Consider the following 7,344-nt stretch of genomic DNA (forward strand, 5'->3'; position numbering starts at 1 on the left):
AACTGACAGTTTAATCTGTGGAAGTTAAAAAACAGCAAAGGACACGATGCTGATGAGAGAGAGCCAGAAACTCTTCAAAGACATGAAGCTGGAGGAGCAGGCAGAGCGTGAAGAGCTTTTGTTTTGTAGGAAACACATGAAGACGTGTGTTTCGTGCACTGAAGATCCCCCTTACTGCAGCGGCTGGTCACCTTTTCACTCATAAACAAAGAGAAGCACATGATGGGTCATGTGATCTGGACACTGATGTTTTCAGAAGCTCTGCGTCTACTTGGCCTGTAAAGTGTTCTCAAACACTTGGAGTGTGATGGAGGCACTTGAGCATGGATAAAACTGATATCAGCACACACACATGATTAAAACAGCAGTTTTCAATCATACAGAGCAAAAGCTCACACTTCTCATTTTAGGTATCTCATATTTATAATTGTTGGGATTTAATACACAAATCAGATTTGACAGACTGAATTCAGTGATGACTTTTGGCCACATCAGCGTGGTGAAATTTCTAATATACCATGGCAACATATTTCTGAGTACCACCCCAAAATCCAGTCACTGAAATGGAAAAGGCGATTTGTTTGGCAGAAAGTTTCACAATATGAAAAAAATTCAGCAATACATCATGTACAGATTTAATAATCTGTTAAAAAAAAGCCTGAATGGGGACAGTACATGTAAGCTTTAGACTGCCAGTCTATCAAATCCCACTGAGCAGTCCTTACCATGAAATAGAACCTCTCCTCTGCTCTCCTCTCCTCTCCTCTCCTCTCCTCTCCTCTCCTCTCCTCTCCTCTCCTCTCCTCTCCTCTCCTCTCCTCTCCTCTCCTCTCCTCTGGCTCTCCTCTCCTCTCCTCTCCTCTCCTCTCCTCTCCTCTCCTCTCCTCTCCTCTCCTCTCCTCTCCTCTCCTCTCCTCTCCTCTCCTTCTGCTCTCGTCTCCTCTCCTCTCCTCTCCTCTCTCTTTCTCCATTTCTGAGTGAACTTCTCTCTCATTGTGGGAAATACACCAGCTGTACCTTTAGCTCACAGACACATTGTGACAAACTGCACACAAACAGTTTGTGTGTTTATTGATATTTGTTGAGCTGATAGAAATGTTGCATTTGAAATTACATGTCACTGAAAACATTACCCACATTATGATTATTCCTCTTCTGTAGTGCTAGCTGGATGGTAGACCACAACTTATGGACATCTGCACCAAAAACACTGTTCCAGAGTACAGTACTTAAATGATGCACAAATTATGCTGTATTTTTGTTTTGTTTCATTTTGTTTTTGTTTTTTTTTGCCTCTTTCATCCTGTACAGTAAGCACCGTTGATGGATTCACCAATAGGATTATTTTTCATGTATAATTTTTACCTCCACTTGAGTGATGAGAAATAATAACTCAAATGTCTGAAACTTGAAGTAATGAGTCAATTTAGAAAATGTAAGGAGTAGAAAGTGGAGATATTTATGGTGCAACGTAGAGCACAGAAGTAAAAAAAGTTGTCAGAACAATAAATACTCAGAATACAGATCACTGAAAATTCTACTTCAGTACAGTAACAAAATATTTGTACTTTGTTACTTCTCACCTGCAAATAGCGTGGCTCTGTCAGATGGTGCTGGTGTTGCAGAGATATCCAATGGGTGGCTTTTGTGCAGGTAGGTGTACCCTTTTAACCAAAAACTGGGTGATTTCGTTACTTGTGGCCGACATCAGGGAGGGTGGGAGTTGGGGGTCCCCCTTGGTGCTGAAGTAGCAACACAATGGCTGTGTGTACGCAGCAGACGGTGGAGAGTTACGCTAGTCGCTGTGCTAACGGACCCGCTGTTCCCTTGTTCCGCCGTAGAATTAATCCGATGTTAAACATTTGTTCTGTATGACTTTTCTCTCAGGTCGTTGGTGCCCCACCTGTCACGACCCCACTGGCAGGGCGCACCCCACAGTTTGAGAAACACCGCCATACAGTCTGTGAATAGATGCCTACAGTTTTGGAGGCATATGAAGAAAATCTCACCTTTCACTTTGTATATGTATGTGATATATAATCATTATTGAGTGTGAATGGGTCAGCATGAAAACATTAACATTCCTCTGGCAGCAAGGCCAGCCTGTGACTCAGCCAGCTTCACTTGGTACTTGATTGTCTCGGCAAAGGTTTCTATGTATTTTTTACACGGTGAGAATGTGACTAACCTTGCAGTGACTAACCGTTCAGGCCCACCCTGCATTCAGTAAGTGTTTTATAACCAGTTACTTGAGCCGAGCTCTGCAGTCCAACAAAAAGGACACGCTGCAGACAGCTCAACAGCAGCAGGGGCGGGTTTAATGGCACATTTAAGGAGCATGAATGAATTTTATTGAATCAAAGTTGAACTCCAGATAAAGACACAATGACTTTTACAGAAACTCTGAACAAGTGGTACACATTAGTGTCTTTCTCTGCTCCCTCACCATCTGCCTTGTCTTCGTCTGCTTCATCTCGCTCCTTCCCTCGCTGCTTGTCTGGGAGGCAGAGCCAACGTTTTCCCTCCTCTAGAAACCACCATGCAGGCTGACAGAAAGGCTGACACACCATCTCCAGTATTTTGACGCTCCCCAGTTTCCACATTCTTGTGAGTCAGCACATTTTCGGCTCCCACTCTGCTGCCTTCCTCTCCAAAAACAAGAAATTATCAGATTGTGAGACACTGATTCCTGCTTATGACGAACACACTGAGGGCAGCTTTGTTTGAGACAACCTGGAGAGCAAATGGTGTCACTTAGACTGCAGCTGTTCAGATTTCAGCTCATGTATCCCCCATGTTAAGCTTAAAGGTATAAATCTTTACTTATTCACTCCCCAAGCTGATGTAGGCAGACTTGAAATAGATTTGAGTTACTGTGACTGTTTCCTGAGTAGAAATTAGAGTAAACCAAAATGAAAATACAATTCAATTCAGTTTTATTTATATAGCACCAAATTACAGCAACAATCACCTCAAAGCTCTTTATATTGTAGGTAAAGACCCTACAATAATTACAGAAAAAATCAAGAGTCAAAACGACCCCCTATGAGCAGCACTTGGTGACAGTGGGAAGGAAAAACTCCCTTTAACAGGAAGAAACCTCCATCAGAACCAGGCTCAGGGAGGGGGGGTCATCTGCTGTGAGGGGAGAGGGAGACAGGACAAAAGACACACAATCTGAGAGTGAAGTGCTCTATTGGGGTGATATGGTACTATGGTACTATCATAAGATGGGGCCTGATTATTCAAGACCTTGTAGGTGAGGAGAAGGATTTTAAATTCTATTCTAGATTTAACAGGGAGCCAATGAAGAGAAGCCAATATGGGAGAAATCTGCTCTCTCTTTCTAGTCCCTGTCAGTACTCTAGCTGCAGCATTTTGGATCAGCTGAAGGCTTTTCAGGGAGCTTTTAGTACAGCCTGATAATAATGAATTACAATAGTCCAGCCTAGAAGTAATAAATGCATGAATTAGCTTTTCAGCATCACTCTGTTTCTAATTTTAGAAATATTGGGCACATGCAAAAAGCGGTCTTATATATTTGTTTAATATGTGCATCAAAGGACATATCCTGGTCAAAATGATTGATGAACTGAAAGATTCCTCACAGTGTTAGTGGAAGTAAAGGTAATGCCATTTAGAGCAAGCATGTGGTTAGACACCATGTCTCTAAGATATTTTAGGGCTGAGTACAATAGCTTCCATTTTATCTGAATTTAGAAGCAAGAAATTAAAGTGTAAATTAAAGTGGTCCTTACACAGAACCCTGTGGAACTCCATAATTAGTGTGTTACACAAACAAACTGGAGTCTATTAGATAAATATGATTCAAACCACTGCAGTGCAGTACCTTTAATACCTATAGTATGCTCTAATCTCTGTAATGAAATGTTATGGTCAACAGTATCAAAAGCTGCACTGAGGTCCAAAAGGGACAAGAACAGATATGAGTCCTGTGGTGTCTGTACTGCTATGTTAAACTCTATATATGTATGTATGGTTTCCTCCTTAAGGCCTGTATAGATTTTGGTCAAGAAGGGTAACTTGGGATGAACGTAAAGGTTTGACATCAGCACAAAGGAATGCACAAAGGGCACCTTGTAGGCTCTTTTTCTTTCCATGTAAGGAATTGACCATATGTCCAGCTATAGGCTATGCCTTTGGGGATAGTTGAAGCTGTCACTTATAGCCATACATGGGAAGTCAGGATTGCGGGGGCTTTGACCAACACTATATAACCTGTCATCTCCTTTCTGAACTAAGTTTGGATCAATTGGTTGTCCTCTCACAGGCGTCTCGAGAAGTCTGTTTTGATATTGTCTTTTTTGTAATAAACCCTGTGTTATTCATTGAGAGTGTGTTGGTGAAGGATTTCTTCAACACATAACCACATAAACACACAACAACAGTCCACTGTCAGAGGCTCTAAGAAGATCATTGGTAACCTTCACTAATGCTGTTTCTGTACTGTGATGAATTCTGAAACCTGACTGAAACTCTTCAAATAAACCGTTCCTCTGCAGATGATCAGTTAGCTGTTTTACAACTACTCTTTCAAGAGTCTTTGAGAGAAAAGGAAGGTTGGAGATTGGCCTATAATTAGCTAAGACAGCTGGGTCAGTGATGGCTTTTTAAGTAGCAGTTTAATTACAGCCACCTTGAAGGGCCTAGGTATGTAGTCCAGTAACAGAGACAGACTGATCATATTTAACACTTAAACGTTAATTAATGGAAGGACTTTTTTTGAGCAGTCTAGTAGGAATGGGATTTAAAAGACATGTTGATGGTTTGGAGGAAGTAACTACTGAAGTAGACTCAAAAAGATCAATCAGAGAGAAAGAGTCTAAATATATAGCAGTACTGAAAGTAGCTGAACATAAAGATATGCCTGTGAGATGGTTATGAATTTTTTTCTATGATGGTTAAATTTTATTTGTGAAGAAATTCATGAAATCATTACCAGTTACATTTACAGGAATACTTGGATCAAAAGAGTGTTGGTCTTGCTAGGTCTTTTATTCATGGAGTGGAGAGTGCTGCAGGAGATTGACAGATGGATTGTGCAGTTTCACCCATGATGCTGTGGGGAAGAGAGAGCTGAGTTACACTCATCTGTGACCATAAGTTGTGGGTAATGACCAAAAAATTAAGACAGAGGCAGAAATGAGATACCCCTGAAGGGTGTCTCCTTCTGATATAGAGTAAGGAGCTCAGTCAGGAGGTCTGGGAATCTCTGCTTAGAATGCTGACACCAAGACCCAGATATCATGGATAGTTTCCTTGTCCTTGCCTCCCTGTGTTTGTCTGTGCGTTTTCTTTTTCACCGTCTTATTTCCACTTTTATTTTGGTAATTGTCTTTTCTTTTGTGTTTACTGACTGTCTTCACTTGGTTTTCGTGTTCCCTCCATTCTGCCCCATCATTACTTTCACCTGTATTCAGTCTCACCTGTGTTTGGATGTAGTCTTGCGTGTCCCTTTGTTGGTTAAACAGGAGAAGTTCATGTTGAGAGTCCCCAGTGGGCAGAGACAAACACCGTCATATGGTAAGAAGACCACAACAAAAACAGACTAAACATGAACCAAGAGATGGCCTGATATGATCCATCCACAGCACAAAGTCAGTGTGTTGCTATGTGGTCTGGATTGTTCACTATGAAAAAATCCTGATCCTAAGATTCGGGTGTGCTGAAGTTATACTGTCAGTTTTTCAAAACTGAGCTTAAAGACATGCTGAACATAAACAGAGCTGATAAGAAGCTGTAGATGCTGAGGATGATTATTTTTAGATGTTTGCATCTATTCAGTAAAACAAAGCATGAAGCATTACAGCATGATAAAAAGATGGTCACAATCATCACAATAGAAATCAGGCTCCAGAAACAAGTTTGATACCTCATCACCAGTGATGGCATAGTTACCTTGAAAAGGTAATCTGATTACGGATTACTCCTTTAAAGGTAACTTAGTTACTTTACCAATTGCTTAATTTTAGAATGAGTTAAGTTAGATTACAAGTTACTTTGTTAGTTACTTTGAACAGCGCCTTGTGCCAAAAAGTGATCGTCTGTCATAAAGTGATTCAGATGTTTCTGTGCTTTTATGTGTAATGTCTTTGCTTATATTGGTAAATAGAGTGCAGTCAGCATGATTCATGAAGGGCTTATATATAAAATGAAGAAATACCCTTTTTTTCAACAATCTTTAGGAGTCTGTGTTATTGTACCTACATTATAATCAATCCTGTGCTTTGTGGCCACTTCTAATATCTTTATAGAACTGTGATGTTATATTTGTTGTGATTTCTGCAGCCTTCTGAGCCAGATTTCTGTTTAAAAATACATTTTTAATGTCAATGACAGTTTTTATCTTGATAAAAAACTAATATATAAAACTCACTTTGTGATAGAAATGCTGTTTCTCACTCAAAATGACCTGATATCATTCATGAGAGATATGTTTGACACATGTTTCACAGATTATAGGTCAACAAGTCATTTACAGCCATTTAAATACAGGCAATCGTTTTCTGGCAAATGATCACTTTTTTGCACAAAACCAGCAGCTCTGTAAGTGTGACTGCACCGTGCTGCGACTCCAGATGTTTCTTCAAATCTGACGTAGTGTTTTTGCAGCTAGATTGCACTTTGTCACCAGCACAGAGTGCACAATTAACCTTGATGTTGTCATCTTTAACTGAAACAAACTCACAATAGTTCCTGTATTTCAGCTAGAAAACGTGCATCTCTCTCCTCCCTCCATCGTTTATGTTTGTGTCGCTGTGCTGTTATTGTCCTCATGATGAAAACAGGACTTAATTATCGCATTTGCCAGTTGTCACTCCCCGAGACACAAGAAGAAAACAAAAATACATCTTTCTACTGAGAAAGATGACAATAATAGTAACGCACAGTGACTTGGATAAGTTACTTTAATCTGATTACTGGACTGAAAATAGTAACGCCTTAGATTACTCATTACCGAGAAAAAGTAGTCAGATTAGAGTAACACATTACTGACACCACTGCTTATCACACAGCAAGCAGGTTTTCCATGCAAACAACATCAACACCTGTCTGTGATGTGTTCTTTTCCATCATACTTTGAAGAGTTTTGTCGGGGGAGATAACACTGGTGTTTCAAGCATCTTTACGGGGGAAATAATCCAAACTTGTGCTTTCAAATGTGAGAAAAAGGAGTTCTGACTGAGCTTTAAGTGAGAACAGGCTTGTTAAACATGTTGGAAGACAGAACTTCTCCCATCTGAAACAAGCTTTTATTGTATCGTGGTGAGGATCCCAGCCCGTCTGAAAGGTCAGACATTTTACGTGTTCCTACACAGCTCT

Source organism: Archocentrus centrarchus, unplaced genomic scaffold (genome assembly GCF_007364275.1).
Source record: "Archocentrus centrarchus isolate MPI-CPG fArcCen1 unplaced genomic scaffold, fArcCen1 scaffold_29_ctg1, whole genome shotgun sequence".
In the NCBI taxonomy this organism is placed as follows: Eukaryota; Metazoa; Chordata; class Actinopteri; order Cichliformes; family Cichlidae; genus Archocentrus; species Archocentrus centrarchus.